Source organism: Sinocyclocheilus rhinocerous, unplaced genomic scaffold (assembly GCF_001515625.1).
Source record: "Sinocyclocheilus rhinocerous isolate Xijiao unplaced genomic scaffold, SAMN03320098_v1.1 scaffold1719, whole genome shotgun sequence".
Classification (NCBI taxonomy): Eukaryota; Metazoa; Chordata; class Actinopteri; order Cypriniformes; family Cyprinidae; genus Sinocyclocheilus; species Sinocyclocheilus rhinocerous.
In genome coordinates, this window is record NW_015664048.1 from 279656 (window position 1) to 287661 (window position 8006).

The window sequence follows — 8006 nt, forward strand, 5'->3', positions numbered from 1 at the left end:
CTCTTGGCAGGTCTTGCAGTCGGTTCTGTCAAACTTCTACAATTAATCCAAAATGCCGCTGCAAGATTAATCTTTAATGAGCCGAAAAGAACGCATGTCACACCTCTGTTCATCAATTTGCACTGGCTACCAGTAGCTGCTCGCATTAAATTCAAGGCATTCATGTTTGCCTACAAAACCACCACTGGTTCTGCACCCATTTACCTAAATTCATTACTTCAGAGTTATGTGCCTCTAGAAGCTTGCGTTCTGCTAGTGAACGACGCATTATTGTTAATCTCAAAGAGGCACAAAATCACTTTCACAGACTTTTTCATTAACTGTTCCCTCCTGGTGGAATGACCTGCCCAAATCAATCCGAGCAGCTGAGTCCTTAACCATCTTCAAGAAACGACTAAAAACACATCTTTTGAACAGAATGGAGATGTGTACATTTTTCTTATTTTGCCTAAATATCATATTGTTTTCATTTAGTACGGCCCTTCAGAGGCTACATAAGATACTTGCATGTTTCCCAGAAGACAAAATAAGTTACATTTACCCTGATCTTCAAATTCAAAAAGTTTGGAATATCGCATAAAAAAAAACGCTGGATGGAAACGGCAAGATGCGCATAAATTCTAAAAATGTTAAATTCTAAAAAAAAAACATATGCGCACATTTGAGTAGGATAAACTTTTTATCGGATAAGAAAAAATGTGCATAAACTATGATGGAAACACATTTGCTGAATAAATTCCTCCATCGTGACTCCAAAAAGTCATGTGACTTTGCGCTATGACGGGATAACTTGACTAGCAGCGCTCCGATCTCCTTCACAGCATCTATATGTTGTTATGATCGTTCTGAAATATCTGAGCAAAGTCTGTCGTCAAAGTATTTCTGTATAATCGTCTTACACGACTGCGTTCCCAAACAACAGCATCAGCCTCCGAAAGCAACGACTGCATTTATTGTGTTTCGTCTGCTCGCTCTGAAGCGCAAGTCATTTATCATATTTGAAAATTATTATATTCAGTGACTTCTCCTATATTCTTAGTGATATTTAGTGCCACAGTTTACCAGGAAGTGACGATTTTGTTAACGGAACATTCATTCGGAGTTATCTTGTCGTTAATAATGTTCTCAAAACGTTAGCATAAAAATGTTATTTATTCATCCCAGCCCCCAAAAAAAAAAAACTAACGTTCCCATTAATTTTTGGAAACGTTATTTCTAAATGTTCTCTGAACGTTCAAAACGTCCAGTTTTTTGAACGTTTTAAAAACGTTCGTTCTTGGTTGTGTGAACGTTAAGGGATCATTCCGTTTTATCATATTGAAAGCATTATAGAAACGTTATTTTTGAATGTTTCCTGAACGTTCTGAAACAAGTAACAACATTTAAAAAACGTTCGACGAACGTCCAACTAAAACGTTTCAGGGAAAAACGTTTTATGTGCTATTGTTTCGAGAACATTATTAAAGACCAGATAACTTCGAATGAACCTTAAATTAAAGTTACTGCAAGAACGTTTATTCATAACCTTTAGAGAACGTTGCCAAAACATTATGGGAACAGTAGTTTTGAATGTTCTCTAAACCATCTAATATCCTATTAACGATGCATAAATATAGTTTTTAAAGACCAGATAACGTTACTGGAAGAAGGTTTGTGCATAACTTTGAGAGAACCTTACTAGAAAGTCAGATAAAGTTTTGATAATGTTCTAATGTTCCTTTAGGTTATAAAAACGTTGTGGGAACATTGTTTTGAAATGTTTCTACAATGTTACAATGTTCTTGTCATGATTAGAATGTTATTTAAAGGTTACAGTAAAGTTTCTACTAACTTAATTTTCACCCAAATATAACATTATTTGAATGTTTATTTTTCATATTCCAAGAATGTTAAAATATCCAGTTTGCTTGTTGTGATTATACTGTAACATTATTTAAAGGTTACAATTTTTTAGAACATTCGAGCACAAATGACATCATAAGATGAACGTTCTGGGAATGTTGTTCTAAGAACGTTTTCTCAACATTATGAGAATGTTCATCAAGCACAAATAACATCATAAGGATTTTTGGAGACCGTTGATCTCAGAATGTTTTCTCTCAGCATTATGAGAATGTATATCAAACATTAATTATTAAGTTTAAAAAAAAATCGTTCCATAAACATTACTTTAAGAACGTTTTGTTGTAACTTTTGTTTGGAAATGAGCGCTCCGCTGAAGCCACAGTAACAGAAGAGAATTAAAACAGTGCATAGAGTTGATAGAGTTGTGACCCAGTCTTTTCAACTAGCTAGCTAGCAACTCTCACACATTTTTTTAAATCAATTATTATTATTTATTTTTTTTGGCTGTGGCGATGCAGCATTTGCATGCACTAAAAAATGACACAGTTCTTATAACAAATGCACACAAGACATAATAAACAAAAATGTTTATTAATACATATTCTTGAAGTATACAGGATATATGACTTATTCCATAAGGGTGTATTCATATTATTTGATGAAATAAGATTTTTTAAAAATAAATGCAGACATGTTATTCAGACCACACATGTTAGTCTTAACCAGAATAGCTCTGATTTCTTTTCGGAGAGATTCTTTCTTAAGAATGCAGAAGTTAAACATTTCTTATCTAAATTTGAATCTATGATAAGGCATCATGAAGCAGATGATTTCATTGCAGAGGACATGAATAACATCGCGTTCCCTTGAATGTATTACACAACCCTGATTAAGGAAGTTATACTTCTGGAACAGATTGAATGCATGTTAATGTTATTTCTTCTTCATCCACTCATTACTGTCAATGCAAAAAACACACACAAAAAAAACATGTATAAACACACTGCCGTTCAAAAGTTTGGGATCAGTAAGATTTGTATGTTTTTTAAAGAAGTCTCTTCTGCTCATCAAGGCTGCATTTATTTGATCAAAAATAGCAGTAATATTGTGAAATATTATTGGAATTTGAAATAATGGTTTTCTACTTTAATATGCTTTAAACTGTAATTTATTTCTGTGATGCGCAGCTGAATTTTCAGCATCATTACTCCAGTCTTCAGTGTCACATGATCTTCAGAAATCATTCTAATATGCTGATTTATAATCAATGCTGGAAACAGTTGTGATGCTTCATATTGTTTTTTGGAACCTGTGATACTTTTTTCAGGATTATTTGATGAACAAAAAGGTAAAAAGAAACGTATTTATTTAAAATATAAATATTTTGTAACAATATACACTACCGTTCAAATGTTTGGGGTCAGTAAATGGATACTTTTATTCAGCAAGAATGTGTTAAATTGATACAAAGTGATAGTGAAGACTTCTATTTTGAATAAATGCTAAAAGTCACAAGTTCCAAAAAACAAAACAAAAAAACAACAGTTTCCAGCACTGATAATAAATCAGCATATTAGTATGATTTCTGAAGATCATGTGACACTGAAGACTGGAGTAATGATGCTGAAAATTCAGCTGCGCATCACAGGAATAAATTACAGTTTAAAGTATAATAAAATAGAAAACTGTTTTTTTTAATTGCAATAATATTTCCCAATATTACATTTTTTTCTGTATTTTTGATCAAATAAATGCAGCCTTGGTGAGCAGAAGAACCTTCTTTAAAAAACATTACTGATCCCAAACTTTTGAATGGCAGTGTATATGAAAAAAAAAAAAAAATGTTACTACTTGTTTCAGAAAGTAACATTCCCATAATATTTGCAAGATGATAAAATGGATTTTTTAAACGTCAGACACATTCAAAGAACATTTTTTTCGTGACTAAATGGGAACGTCTTTGGGAGTGGGAATGTTTTTATTAGCTCTCTCTGTCTGCACTCCCAGATCTCCACACTGACTCCAGAACGGGACTGCGAGGGTCATAAAACGTCCAGTTTGACTGAGACGGTGCGTTTCTACAGAAAGCTTCTGCGTGGTCCTGTGGAGCTCCTGATGCAGGATCTCACACACATGTGCACCACACACACATGAACTTCTGACACACTGAAAGCACAGATGCTCAAAGGATCCGTCTCAGTGCACTAGTTCTCCTTAAAGTGAACTTAAAGGCGATTAAGGAAATTCAAGAAGTGCAAAAAAAATGATTTGGGAAAATAACACTGGAACAGGAAAGCATTTACTGATGAAATAGAAAACCAGGGGCCGGATTCATGCAAGATTTTGTTTTTTTTAAATTAAGATCAATTCCTATTAGACATTAATAAGGAGGTTCCTAAGTGCAATTCAAAAATTTAAAGCATTTCAGATATTTTCTTACATTCTAAAATATGTTCGTTTGGCTAACGTTCCCATTTAGTTATGAACACATTATTTCTGAATGTTCTCTAAAAAGTGCTCTTTTTTAATGTTTTAAAAGCATTTTTTCTTGGTGATGCGAATGGTAATGAAAACATTCCATTCAATCATTTCGCAAACATTGTGGGAACGTTTCCTTGGAACGTTTTCTGAACATTCTAAAACAAGCAGTGACATTTAAAAACTGTTACATGGACATCAAACTAAAACGTTTCACAAAATATGTTACAATGTATAAATAATGTTTTTGTGCTAACATTTTGAGAACATTGTGAAAATCCAAATAACTTTGAACCAACATTCTATTAATGTCACTGGAAAAACATTTGTTCATAACTTTGAGAGAACCTTGCTAGAACGTTCTGAGAATGTTCACTGCTAGCTGGATCTTTATTTTTTATTAATAATAAAATGGCAAGTTTGTCTGATTGTATACTGTCCAGCTCATGAGGTCTCTTGTGTAATACAACAAATACAAAACTTTACACTACTGAATCTTAATATTGTCAATCTAAGCATAAGATGTGTTCATTTAAAAACACTCATTCATTTTGAGTGTTCATTAAAAGTGTTCATTCAGATGTGTTCATTAAAAAAGCAATTTACTTGCTAGATTATAAAAGTGAAATCCTTTTGTAGTCATATGTATTATATGTAGCGTTATGTTGTAATGTTTAATATTTGAAACAATCCAATACATTCATTAAACATTGTTTCTTTGCAAATTTAAGACAAGTTGGAGGTTATCCTAACATTAGTAAACATATACTTTAAAAGAATTTGATTTCTCAAATTTTAGAATAAATGAAATAAAATAAAGTGTTTTCAAGAATACATTCTTCACCTTTTTTCTTGAGTTTGAAAATGAAGATTTTGTAAATTCTTATAATGTAATATGTGACCCAGGAGCACAAAACCGGTCATAAGTAGCACAGATACACTGAAAAAAAAAGATTCATTGAATTTACTCAATTTTTTTAAGGTAAGTGGTTGCAATCAATTTATTTTAGCTATATTTAAATAAACACGTTTAGTTGACTAACTTTCAACATATTTTTTTTATTAAATGCAGCTAAAATAAATTGTTTGCAACCACTTACCTTAAAAAAACAATTAGTATAATTTTTTTTCAGGGTATATTTATAGCAATAGCCAACAATACATTGTTTGGGTCAAAATGATTGATTTTTCTTTAATGCCAAAAATCATTAGGATTCTTATGACTGGTTTTGTGCTCCAGGGTCACATATAATGTGTAGGCTATGAAATTAATTTTATAATATGAATATATATTTTGTAGGTTATAAAGCAAATGTAAACAACATCAGATTAATGTACAGTTTATCAGTATTTATGTAAAGTGTGCTTTATTTATGTGGCTGTCTGATATTTCTGTTGATAAAATACATGAACTCTGCCTGTGTGTGTGTGTGTGTGTGTGTGTGTGTGTGTACTTGGTTATGATACATTGTGGGGACATTTGGATAGTAAAACTTGAAATTTTTGACATTGTGGGGACCAAAGTGGGGGAAAAAATATTTAAAATAGTAAATGATGTTTATGTGAAAGTGTAAGAATGCAAACAGGTTTTCTGTAAGGGGTAGGTTTAGGGTTAGGGGATAGAAAATATCGTTTGGTCAGTATAAAAACAATAGAAGTCTATGGAAAGTCCCAACAATTCACAGAAACAAACGTGTGTGTGTGTGTCAGAATGAAGTTTTTTGAAAATCTAAAAATGCAGAAAGTTTCCTGTGAGGGGTAGGTTTAGGGGTAGGGTTGGTGTAGGACAATAGAATATACAGTCTGTACAGTAGAAAAACCATTACGCCCATGGAGAGTCCTCATAAATCATAAAACCAACATGTGTGTTTGAGTATGAGAGAGTGTGTGTGTTTAAATAGATTTTTTTTCAGAGAGAGGTGTATATTGTAAAGTAGTCTCTATTTTTCAGGTACGATGCGTTTAAATATTAAACCTTTTATGTTTTACTCTTCGCTGTGATCTTATAATTCAATATTATGCATACAGTTGTGAATTATATATATCTGGAAGATTTTATGGAAGTACACAAATATACACTTATGGGTCCAAAGATCCAGATAAGGGGATGACAGGAGCAGGAATATATATCCCTGACTTGGATATATTCATAAGTAAAAGATTATCATCTGAATTATCAATATATTCTGTTGAAATGGTCGCTATTATAGTGGGACTTATGTGGGTAGAGGAAGTGACACCAGACAGAGCTGTGATTTGCTCAGACTCTGCTTCTGTCTTAACTTCATTATCCAGCCACCAGTCATCTAGAGAAGATTTAATGAATGACATTTTAATGTTAATATGGCGAATTTGAAGGAAAGGAATTTTAATAGGATTTTGTTGGGTTCCAGCCCATATAGGGGTAAGTTGGGAATGAAATAAGTGATCAACTGGCTAAAAATGCTTTAAAAAAAAAGAAATTGTCTGTCTGTCTGTCTGTCTGTCTGTCGTTCTAACACTCTCTGTACACATCTAAAAAGGATTGTTCTCAGAACTAGCAAGTTTCGTACAAAGTTATAAATGAATGTTCTTCCAGTAATGTTAATAGAACGTTTGTTCAGAGTCATTTGAACGTCTTTAATAACAGTATTTATGTGTCAACATAATAGAAATGTTCTCAGAACGTTTTGACAACATTCTGAAAAAACCTTCTTCCTGTAACATTTTCTGGTCTTTAATAACGTTCTCAAAACATTAGCACAAAAACATTATTTGTACAATTGTTCATTTTTTTTCTGAAATGTTTTAGTTAGATGTTCTAACATATTTTAAATGTTACTATTTGTTTCAGAACGTTCAGAGAACATTCAAAAGTAACATTCCCATAATGTTTGCAAAATGATACAATGTAATGTTTCCTCAACATTCAGATAACCAAGAAAAAAACACTTTTAGAACATTTAGAAACATTGCTGACTTAATAAGAACATTAGCAAAAAGTTCTTAAAACATATTTCTGTTAGCTTTATCCATTTATCTGTTGAAAGGTTTATTATTTAGCATCTGACTGACCTTTAAAGTGATTCGTTACAGTTCGTATTGTTCCTGTGTGCCGTTTAGTGGCATTGCATCAGATTTGCATCAGAAAACAATTAATATTGGCACAGCAGCCTGAAACTAAATTTGACAAAGAAGTGTCCTCATTTGTAAGTCGCTTTGGCTAAAAGTGTCTGCTAAATGATGCTAAGTCGAGAAAGTGTGTGTGCAGTGTTATTTTAGTATTATTTATAGTATTTATTATTATTTTGAAATGGGCTTTTGAAAAATATTTTTAGTTTTGATTCTAGTTTAAATTTGAGTAATTTTGTTATGTGCTTTTTGTCATTTTTTTAACTGTTTCTGTATGGCTTATGTATTTTTATTTCAGTTTTAGTTTAGGTTTTAGTGAACAGAAACGGGGTCTGAGACTAATCATTGATAAACAGCTGAATGTGATGTAATCTGCGTGAGGTTATATATGACTGGAGATTCAGCACACGCTTCACGTTTCTGAGTATCTCTAGCCTGATTTATGAATGTTTAATCAGCATACAGTACATTACATATTAACAGTACAGTACATATTAACTGCCAACACACAGGCTGTGATCTCGCTCACATGACACAAACTCACACACACAAACTCACACACACACACACAC

General features: G+C 32.3%; 1 protein-coding gene across 1 annotated transcript in view; it reads left to right on the forward strand.

Annotated features, from left to right (window-relative positions):
• The window catches only part of LOC107729591 (solute carrier family 12 member 9-like), a 61905-nt gene that overhangs the window by 11557 nt on the left and 42342 nt on the right, over window positions 1-8006 (forward strand). The window lies entirely within an intron of this gene.